The sequence below is a fragment of the Triturus cristatus genome, chromosome 4_2 (genome assembly GCF_964204655.1).
Source record: "Triturus cristatus chromosome 4_2, aTriCri1.1, whole genome shotgun sequence".
NCBI lineage: Eukaryota > Metazoa > Chordata > Amphibia > Caudata > Salamandridae > Triturus > Triturus cristatus.
The window spans coordinates 649,942,314-649,951,396 of record NC_140586.1 but is presented as its reverse complement, the minus strand read 5'-3'; positions in this window follow the sequence as shown (position 1 = coordinate 649,951,396).

Genomic DNA, 9,083 nt, shown 5'->3' with positions numbered 1-9,083 from the left:
CAGGAGGGGTGTCCCGGCATACCCTGCCGCTACTAATCCAGAGGAAGGCTACCCACCTTTCTTGTAACCCTCGCGCTCCGAATGACGGGCTGGCCCGGCCATCTGGTCGCCCCATTGGAAAGCATTGCGCGCGACCAGATGGCCGAGGGGAGCGGTGCGACCCGATGGCCGGGACCGAAAGGACTCCCAGCTGCCCACACCAAGCCATAGCGGTAGGGCTCCCGCCTGCTCTTGCAGGGCTCCGGGGCTCTGCACCAGGGTCTCTTGTCCCGAGCAGATGGACACTTGGCAGGCCGCAGGACGTGGGATCCCAGGCCCTGACCAAAAATCAGGAGGCCCGGGGCCGGTCCCTGCTTCTCAACGCAGCGAGATCGGGGAGCCTGCCCAAGCACGAGGGACCCCAGTCCCGGGCACACTGTCCCTCAGGTTGTGCGCTCGTTTTCCACAATTTTTTTCAAAATTCCGCGAAGAGGCATTCCGCAAATTCCGCCCAGCCCTACTCTAGACTCGACCTAAAAAAGGAAATAATTGTCACTTTGTTTAAATATTTTTTTTAAAAAGGGCGCAGAAATAGTGGATGCATTTAGAATGGCTGGTTCAGTCATGGTCTTCTTTTGATTGATTGGATTGGATTAGTTTTATTTTTATTTTAGCTGGAAAGCCAAATAGTATAATGGAAAATCTGGAAGGGTTATACCACCATCTATTTTCCACTTACGTTGCTTCCTACAGGCAATTCTCAAACACTTTTTAGCCCAGATAAAACTGCTCAGTTCCCCATGCAATTTCTTGAACCACTCTGTACAAAATTCCAGCGGTATGGCATTAAATATAAAGGTGAACTTCAGCAACACCATTTTAATTACATTGGTTCTACCCAGAATTGAGAGAGAGAGAGAGGTATGCACAAGAGCTTAATCATTTTTTTGTTTCTCCCAAAGGTTTATTCACATGGGCCATCACATCCAGATTTTTATAAACTGAATCTCCAGTTATCTCATTTCGTTCTTTTCCAATGAGCTAACTGACCGAGTATTCTATGACATTAGTTTTGTCTTTTGTCGGTCCACAAAATAACCTGACAATCTTCTGAAATCGTCTAAAGCATCTTGATTAGCAAGAAGAGATCATTAATTCATCTGCATATAGTGCCAATTTTTTCTCCCAACAAAATGTTGAAGTGGGATAATTGCCTGATTTTCTGTGAGCATTTTTACTAGCTGCTCAACATACAGATTTAAAAGTAGTGGGGATAAGGGTCACCCTTGCAGAGTTCCTCTCTTAATCTGAAATTGTTTTGTCAACTTCCCATTCATCATGATCCTAGCTGATGGGTTTTTATGGATGGTCTTAATTGCCCCATATTTCTCCCAACACTGCAAACAGTAAAGGCCAGCTTACTCTGTCGAAAGCCATAGCTGCGTTGAATGTCATTATGGTGAGAGGGTAGTTTTCCGCTGTTGATCTGTCTATAGCACCTACTAAATTGTATGTCAACTTATATAGCTGTCTACCTTTTATGAAACCTTTTTGATCGCATGTAAGGTATGTTTAGAAGTTAGACGAGTGCTAAAATTCTATATTATACTGAGTCTGCGCCTGTATGGAATTCCCTGGGAACTCCAGAGTGTTTAAAGGACGCATTATCTTGACCTCTAAAAGAAGCAAGGATTACACAGTGGGGACAACTGTTTGAAAAGGGAGCTTTATTAACCTAGGACAAGCTGTCACAGCTTAGGGACAATAAGGTATTGTGGTAAATAAAATTCCTTTACCGGGACTGAATTTGATACAGAATCATAATAAAATAGCTCAGTAAAATGAGAGGCAGAATCCGTGATATTAGAGGTTCGGAATGGGCTTTATTCCAATAATCGATTATAATCGGATGCTCCAAGTTCCATCACCACGGGGGTTCAGGAAGTGAAGTACATACTTTATTGACAAGAAGTAACTTTTATAGTGCATACATTACAATGAAGTGAATACAGTAGGCGTAACAATTGATAAGGAAATTGACGTTGTACCTGCGTAACCGAAAATGGGTGTAATAAGGAGAAAAAAAGAAACATGATTGGTTATGATGTCATATATAGGTGGATCTATAAGATAATACTTGGCATAGATGCGCGCGCAGCAGCATGACGTGTAATTGACGTGTAACTAGGGGGTGAAGGGGACTTGACATTAGCTCTACATGTGGAGACGAAAAGTCTGGGGGGTCAAGTCAACCTAATCCCAAATCATATCTAACATCCTATGTTTAAAGAACTCTGTTATCCACAAAAGAAGGACTCTTCGGACAGAATCTATTCTATACTGACTGTGCGTGCGTGTACAAGCGTCTAAGTGTCTACACTGAATGCGAGGGGGTAGGAATATTCCCTAGTAACAGGGCTATGAATTACTTGCATGAGGACAGAGAAGCCGGGCCTTTTGCTTGGTAACTGGAAGAATGTTTACTTAAACTACTAGGCAGGAATGCATCGGCTGAGGGGGAAGCAGATAATTCGAAGGTGAAATACAGTTCTTTGGCAGAGAATAGGCTGATGTCAGGCTTCGTGAGCCGCGCAGAGAATGAGACAAAGTTCATGGTCACAGATGCAGGCTCAGACTGGAGCTTTCAGAGGCAGAAGGCAAGAGGAGTTTGATGACAGAATCAGGGCCTACTTGCCTGGACTGTAAAATGGCATAAGTGAACCATATAAAGCCGGTGGCCTTTCATATTTAGGAATGGAATATCCGGCCTATTCATGGCGGATCTGACAGAGGACATGTTGACGATGGGCGCACATGTATTTGCGTCTTCATAACTGGAACTGGAGGGAACATACATGTACTTGTGACATGCACATAGAACCGTTGGGGTCCAAGATAGGGGACATAACTGACCAGGAAAATCCACATTTCCACATTCCCTCCTTGTCCCCTACTTGCCCTTCAAGAGATATCAATCTTCATCAATCCATTGATCTGTTCATATAGCATCATTTGTTCTTCTTTCTTCTTCCGTGATCTTGAATGAAATCTTGGTGGTGGAATACACGATGTGGCACACAGACCACAAATCGCTGGTCCACATTGTAGACATAGACAGCAACTGAATAGTATGAGAAAGCCAATACCTAGGAAGGATAAAACTCTCCATCCCCAGGCTGATATCACACTCCAAAACCAACTGGACCAAGTCCAAGTGCCTGGGTTCTGGTGTATCTGGTTTACAATCTTATGAAGGCGAGTGATGGCTTTATATACAGATGGCGAATTTTCTGGTATGAATACGCAGCAGCTTGATCCGATGACCCTACAAGCTCCGCCCCTATCAGCCAGGATGACGTCAAGGACAAGACGATTTTGAAGCACAACAATCCGCATAGCAGACTGCTCTTCTGTTAAATTGCCTAAGGCGGAAATAGTCTCATTCACTACTGCTTCAAGGGTTCTAGTTAATCTACGTATCAGCTTACTATTAGTAACAGTACCTATATAGGGAAAGATGCCTTTATTAAAATCTACATACTTGTCCCATGCCGTCTCAGTGTAATCGACAATGGGGAGATCTCTCCGCTTTCTGTTGTGTACTAAATGAATATTTCTGTAATAATCGGGAGGAGCTAGGAAAACAGGTGGCAAAAGGAATGCAATGTAGCAGGTACCATCCCAATCTGGAGGTAGACGCATATATGCAGTCTGACCACATATAAAGTAGGAGTGGCGAGAAGCTTTAAATGAAGATTTGCCTTGATCACTGAATTCTACTATAGTAGTGCATGTACTATGGCCCATATGTATGGAACCAACCTTTCTTACACACAATTCACCCTTTGCTGGGAATACTGACATGGTGGGTAAGACTAGTTCAACTTCGGATACGACATTTAGAATCATGAGATTAGGTGTAAAATTACCTAATCCATATACTTCATTTTCTAGATCAGTTCCTGTTCTTTTGGGGCGACCCTCCTTGTCAGGGTAACAGACCTTGAGTAAAACTAGGTTCAGGTTTCCCCATATCCAATGATCTTGGTAAACTGCTGTGTCTGAGTCTATGGAATTGATTAAACTAAACCATGCTCCACAGGAGCCATTATGTGTGAATGGATGTGGAAAGAAAGGCAGGACTCCTTCATAATTCTGATAGGGAGGGAGTCGGCCACACACCCAACAATTGGTGGCATTACTAGTCTGATGGGAATGATGTAACATACTAATGAAAGTGTTATTGCGCAGCGCAAGTCTATAAGACAATTCATGCGGAGGTAAATCACTAAAAGAATGTTCAGCAGTAACATTATAAACATGTCTAGAAATAGGGTAATATATGTGCAACATCATACTTGTAATAATTATTAAAAGACTCAATAAAAACAGAATTAATAATGTCCCTATACAGTGGCTACGCAGTGATTTACAATACGCCTGTCGTTTCAACATTTTTCGCGACTGTTCATGATTCAGGTCTAGAGGATACATGTCAGGGACAAATTCAACCGCTTCACCTTGGAGAGGACTTAAACAATCAAATTGTCTGACGTTCTAGGCCTCAATTTTTCTTTATAGAGTTCGGTTTCAGTTTTTTCAACCAAAGGAAGTTTTGAATCAGTCTGTGAGGGAGTGCATGGCACAATGTCTATATCCGAGGATAGTCCATGAAATTTCTTGATATGACTTGAATGAATCCAGCCCTTGCGGCCCTCGACCTTCACGGCTGTCCTTGTGGTCAACAGGACCAACTTGGGTGATTTCCACCTGGGCTCCAGCTGAGTCTTTCGGTCGAAATTCCTCACAAAGACAAGATCACCCGGAACAACGTCATGGGGTTTCACCTTGGTGTTGTCGGGAAAGGCTGCAGCTACCTGTGAACGACAAGATTGTAGTGCAGACATCAAGGAAGCCAAGTAATCTGTCAGCATATTACAGTCAATATCAGTTATTTTGCGTGGTATAGGCGTCCCCCACATATTCGGTGGTCTGCCGAAGATCACCTCATACGGGGATAGCCCTGTTCGTGAGTGTGCTACCATTCTCATGTAAAAGAGTGCAACGGGCAACGCTACTACCCAGTCGACACCTTTCTCTCTGCATATTTTGGACATTCTGATTTTCAGTATCTGGTTATGTCTTTCTACGAGACCTGCTGCCTCGGGATGTCGGACACAGTGGAATTTCCACTGATATCCTAACAGAAGTGAAACGTGTTTCATTAATTCGGATGAGAACGGCTGGCCGTTATCTGAGTGAACAGCACGTGGTAAACCGTATCGTGGGAAGAATTCTCGAACCAACTGTTTGGCAGTAGTCGGGGCAGTGTAATCTGAAACCGGGTATGCCTCTGTCCAACGGGACAGAGCGCAGACAACTACAAGAACATATTTGAATCCTCGACATCGTTCCATCTGGATATAGTCCATCTGGAGTACTTCAAAAGGATGATTAGGAGGATGAAATCCACCCTGTTCTACGGGAACGCTTTTTCCTGGGTTAAACTGACAACAGATCATACAGGTACGGACCTTTTGTTTTGCTGCTGCTCGTAAATGTTTATTGAACCAAATGTGTTGAATGCTGTCTAGCATAGCTTTTTCTCCTAGATGTGCTGGACTATGTATAGTATTAATTATAACTTGGACCATTGAGTCAGGAAGGAACCATACAGACTTTTCCTTCATCATCCATCCTTGGTCCGTTTGGATCCCTCCTAATTCAGTCCATTTCTTTATTTCGTCTGGTGTAGCATGTGTCTGTATGTCAATTACGTCAAGAGTAGGATCTTTAACTGTCATACACTGTGTCGATGTCGGGACTATTGTCTTTAAGAACAAAAAAGGGTACAAAGTTCCTCTGGTACATAGAAGAGTTGGTTCAGAAAGAAAATGCCATCAGAAACGGCCTAGTGATAACTTGGGGAATTCCCTTAGTTTGAACTAGAGCTCTCACACACCCAGCAAGCTGGGTGTCATGCTTCATCATATGAGCTCTGCCCCTCGTCAAGGCGGCGCTGCAATCCTTGACGGGCACCCGAACCGGGGCTCTTTATCGGGGATCTTCTGTTCCTGCCGGTTGGTGCATGGGGGTAAGGGGGCCTGAAATGTGTAGATGTGTGAGATAGTGAGGTTAAAAAGGGTCAGTTAGTCCTTGTCAATAATTTATTCGGAAGGTAAACTACCCGGTTAAAAAAGGTGTAGAGTGGCTGGTGTATTAGAAAAAGTGTCTAATCATGAAGCTCTACTCTATAGATCGACATGTTTCGTGCCTCGTGTGTCAGGAGGATCTTGGCACTTCTTCAGGATCATGAGCGACTATCTACACTACGTGGAGATGTGTGTGCTACCTACCACGTCTTCAGGTGCATAGCCTGCGGACACGGGTAAGAAAAAATAATAATAATATTCCAGATGACACTCTGAACAGTTCTCTTCTAATTAACCACAAGGGTAATCACAAAGTTGAAAACCACCGATTTAAGGTTTGTAAATATAAGCATATAACAATTTATTAATCATATTACCAGTTGGTGTATATTAACACCCAATGTATAGTGCACAAAAGGAGTATGCAATAGAAATATTGAGGTTTAAAAACAATTAAAAATACTCATGGACAAGGGATTGTAGCTGCGGACTCACCTAGTAGGCTGCTAGAATATGCTAGCAACAGTCCTGGCGGTGACTAGAGGACACCGATTGGGTCCTATGGGAATGGGCAGCGTCAAGAAAGCGAGATGGGGACAAGACACAGGAGAGACAGGCAATCAGTCAACCTCAATAATAATAAGTTAATCAAACAAAGATGACAGGGTAGTCAGTGGCACTGACAGGGTGCCGAGTGGTCACTCAACCGCGTATGGCGCGATCCCTTGGTACCAGAAGAGAACCGCACGGTGGAAAGTATATTGGGCGGTCTGATCGGAGCCGAGGATTCGGCCGGATTACAAGCGGAGGAGAGGCTCACCATGCGAGCCCAGAGCAGCTCACGAGAGCAATGGAAATAGTCAAGAGTACGGAGTACAAGGGTTACTCACCCGCGTCGAATCACGCTATGCTGTGGACCTACCCAAACCGCCAGGAACCGGGGTGGTAGGTGTGAGTGGGAAACCCGGAAAGATATACTTGCGGTTTCTGCTGCCTGACGTCAGCGGGGGTGTGATGTGGGCGTGACGCGTTACCGTGGTAATCACGCAAGACGTTAGGTCACATGGTATCGTCAACTACTATGGCGGACATGTTGGATAGGGAGGAATATTCTTCTTTGTGTGCCGAATGTTAGGCAACCAAGATAGATAGAGTGATTGTACAATTATCGTAAAGTATGCCTTTACAGTGGGTGAATAGTGTCAGGGATTAAAAAGTGACAACACTTGTTAAAGGTTAGTTGTAGGGTCGGTACTCAGATTAAAAAACAACGTAGGCTATAAGGAACATGGCGGACATGTTGGACAGGGAAGAATATTATTCTATGTGTGTCGACTATTAGGCAACCAAGGTGGATAGAGTCATGTGTGGACACGTTGTTGTACAATTAACGTAAATTGTGCCTTAACGGTGGGTGAGTAGTGTCAAGGATTAACAAGTAAAACCACTTGGTTAAGGTTAGTTGTAGGATCGGTACTCAGATAGAAAAACAACGCAGGCTAGGAGGAGTACCCCAATGTCGCAATGTCGCCAATGGTTGGGCAAATATTAGCATTAAATCAAAGAGGGAAAGAGAAAGGGCAGTGCCAAGATTGTAATGCCAACCTGTGAGCCAACTATATGATGGAATTAATGACTAAGATGATTAAGAGATGGAGCTCCATGGGATATCATCATTCAAACCCTCGGTGTGGCTTGCTAATCTGTGTACCCATCTCTGTTCAATCCTAAATAAAGATTGTTTGGAAATATGTTGGTGTGCTTCCAGTACAATCCAATGTAATGAATCTGGGGAATGTTGAGTCTCTGTGAAGTGTCTGTATATCCTCGTGGTGGCGCGTTGGCAACGGATGTTGCTTCTATGTTCGGTAATGCGAACTTTGACTGGACGCATGGTCATCCCTATATATTGTAGACCACACGGACAGGTGATCAGATAGATACACTGTCTAGTGTTGCAGTTGGTGTGTGTCTGGATGCACCACTTAAAGTTAGGTCGTAATGTCACTTCTTTGGTTGGTGATGTGTACTTGCAAGCTGTGCAAGTGCCGCAGGGATAATGTCCCTTAACAGGTGGTAAACCCCATAGAGTGGTTTGTGTCTTATCAGTGGGGCTCCTGGGTCTTGTATTGATCAAAATGTCTCGTAGATTACGGGTTCTGGTGTAGGCAAATCTGGGTTTGGATATCCTTAGGTCTCCTGTGTTCAAGATGTTCCAATGTTTCAAAATGACCCTCTTAGTTGGAGCTGAGGTAGCTGTGTAGGAGGTGACACAGGTGATCGAGTCTACTGGTGGTTTGGAGTGGACTTCTAATAGTGCTTCCCTAGGGTTATTTCTGGCTCTCTTCATAGAGTCTTTAATCACTCTGGTAGGGTAACCTCTAGTCATAAGATTAGTAGCTAGAATGGTAGACTCTTTCTTGTAGTCAGTGGTGGATGTACAGTTGCGTCTGATACGCAAGAACTGTCCGAACGGTAGATTATCTTTGAGAGCCTTAGGATGATGGCTCTGGTATAAGAGTAGACTATTCCGATCGGTGGGTTTCCTATATAGACTCGTGGAGAGCTCCCCCTCAGATAGTCTAATATTAAGGTCAAGGAATGCAACATTGGTTTTTGAAATGGTGTGGGAGAAATTAAGAAAGATGTTTTGTTGATTGATCCAACCTATAAAAGCCATACATGTGTCAATGGTACCATGCCAAAAGATTAAAATGTCATCGATAAACCGTTTCCACAGTTTCAGGTGGTGGACATATGGATTATTAGTGTTGTTGATGACATTTGTTTCGAAGGCCGCCATGTATAGACAGGCCAAGCTGGGAGCAAAAGTACTCCCCATCGAAGTTCCCTGGCTTTGATGATATAGTTGGCCTTTAAACTCAAAGAAGTTTTCAGTCAAAGCCAGGGATGCACACTCCATGATGAACGAGATTGGAGTGGGTGAGTCCC